The sequence below is a fragment of the Bubalus bubalis genome, chromosome 9 (assembly GCF_019923935.1).
Source record: "Bubalus bubalis isolate 160015118507 breed Murrah chromosome 9, NDDB_SH_1, whole genome shotgun sequence".
In the NCBI taxonomy this organism is placed as follows: Eukaryota; Metazoa; Chordata; class Mammalia; order Artiodactyla; family Bovidae; genus Bubalus; species Bubalus bubalis.
In genome coordinates this window covers 101,645,658-101,648,022 of record NC_059165.1, presented here as the reverse complement: position 1 = coordinate 101,648,022, position 2,365 = coordinate 101,645,658, and the positions used below count along the sequence as shown (strand labels likewise).

At 41.9% G+C, this 2,365-nt stretch overlaps 1 pseudogene; it reads left to right on the top strand.

Annotated features, from left to right (window-relative positions):
- The first annotated feature begins 375 nt into the window (after positions 1-375).
- On the top strand, positions 376-1,418 carry LOC102413338 (annotated as a pseudogene).
- Positions 1,419-2,365: the final 947 nt, after the last annotated feature.

Sequence of the window (2,365 nt, the reverse complement as noted above, 5' to 3'; positions counted from 1 at the left end):
GAGCCTGGCAGGCTACAGTACATGAGGTTACAAAAAGTCAGAATTGACCAAGAGCCCCCTCCCCCCTCCCCCCACTGCCCCACCTCCCCACCACACACACACACATCTCATCATACTTTTTCTCCATGGACAGATTTTAAAAGTTTTCATATTTCAGAACCCTATGCACATTGCCTAGACAGCACCTGAGATATAGTTGCACTCAATATATAGTGCCCAAAAGAATGAAAAAACTTCTCATAAAATATGTGGGTTACATGACATCTTGGGGAAAATGCTAAAACTGGAACACATTTGCAAGTTAGAAATAACAGAGGGAATTTCCTAAAGAGGATCAAGTTCTTGCAAAATATTGAAATTAATTAGGAAATATGATTAAATATAATGAAGCAAAATACAGATAGTATTTTTTCAACACTGTAATGGGCCTTTTTGTGAAAATGAACCATATTGTTGTTTCTTTACAGTCAACATCAACAAATGGCACCAAGCAACCTAGCAAAGGTTTCAGAACTTCTTCTTCTGGGATTTTCAGAGGAACCAGCACTGCAGCCCCTCATATTTGGTCTTTTCCTCTCCATGTACCTGGTCACTGTGTTTGGAAACCTACTTTTCATCCTGATCATCAGCTTAGACTCCCACTTCCACTTCTACCTCTCCAACCTGTCCTTTGTAGACATCTGCTTCACCTCCACCACCATCCCAAAGATGCTGCAGAACATATGGAAAGAGCAAAGCCATCACCTATGAAGGCTGCATCACCCAGATGCATTTTTTCATACTGTTTGCAGGGTTGGATGACTTCCTCCTGACTGTGATGGCCTATGATTGGTTTGTGGCCGTCTGCCACCCCTTGCACTATACAGTCATCATGAAACACCAGCTCTGTGTAATTCTGGTTCTAGTTAGCTGGGTCATCAATGTCCTGGATTCCTTGCTACAGACCTTCATGGTATCAAGGCTATCCTTTTGTAGAGATGTGTTAATCCCTCACTATTTCTGTGAACTCAAATGGTTGGTCCAACTTGCCTGTTCTGAAAACCTCCTTAATGAAATGGTCATGTATTTTGCAGTTGGGCTACTGGGTGGTGGTCCCTTTGCAGGTATACTTTACTCTTACTGTAAGATTGCTTCCTCCATATGTGGAATCTCATCAGCTCAGGGTAAATATAAAGTATTTTCTACATGTGTGTCTCACCTCTGTTGTCTCCTTGTTTTATGGCTCATGACTAGAAGTGTACCTTAGCTCTGCTGCTACTCACAGTGCACATTCAAGTACAATCGCCTCAGTGATGTACACTGTGGTCACACCCATGCTGAACCCCTTCATCTACAGTCTGAGGAACAAAGACATAAAGAGGCCTCTGCAAACATTCTTCAGAAAGGCAGCTCTAAAAAGGCCAATGGTTATGGGCTAAAGAAGGGAACAAAATTTACAGTTTCAAAGCCTCAGAGTCAGAAATTATAAATCTCTGATCAGAATCTTTGATCAGATTGTGGAAAGAGAATTTGCTCCTCTATTTCTTGGAATTCTCATATTTTGACTTTGCCTCCTTCATTGCAATTTATGTAACTCACACAATTAGGCTTAGTGATTTCTATCATATCCATTAGTTTTTCCTCTTTTATTATTTTCCACTCTCTCAAATTTAAGAAATGTCAAGAAGCTCAGTTGCTTAGTTATGTCCAACTCCTTGTGACCCTTTGGACTGTAACCCACCATGCTCCTCTGTCCATGTGACTCTCCAGGAAAAAATACTGGAATGATTTCCATTTCCTCCTCCAGGGGATCTTCCTGACCTAGGGATCGAACCTGCGTTTCCTGTGCCTTCTGCATTTACAGGTGGATTCTTTAACACTGAGCCACCTGGGAAGCCTTGGGAAATTATTATAATTGCCTTCATTTCTGTTTCTTTTGATTGTTGTATCAGTATGACATTTCTACATAACAATCTATCTTAAAAGCAAGTGATGTGGCATTGATTTATTAAAATGGATGGTTTGGAATTGTGCTGATCTCTGCTGGGATCCTCCTGTGTATTTATTTACCTGAAAGTCAGCTGAGGAGGCTCTGTTGATCTTGGCTGATCATTCTAATACACTGAGGAATCAGCTAGCTATAGTGGTGGTTTAGTCCCTAAGTCATGTCTGACTCTTGTAATCCCATGCACTATAGCCTTCCAAGCTTCTCTGTCCATGGGATTCTCCAAGTGAGAATACTGGAGTGGGTTGCCATTTCCTTTTCCAGAGGATCTTCCCTACCCAGGTCTCCTGAATGGCAGGAAGATTCTTCACCGACTGAGCTATGAGGGAAGCCCCCAGCTAGCTATAGGCTGATTTATCATGTTCTTGGCTGGGACCGTGA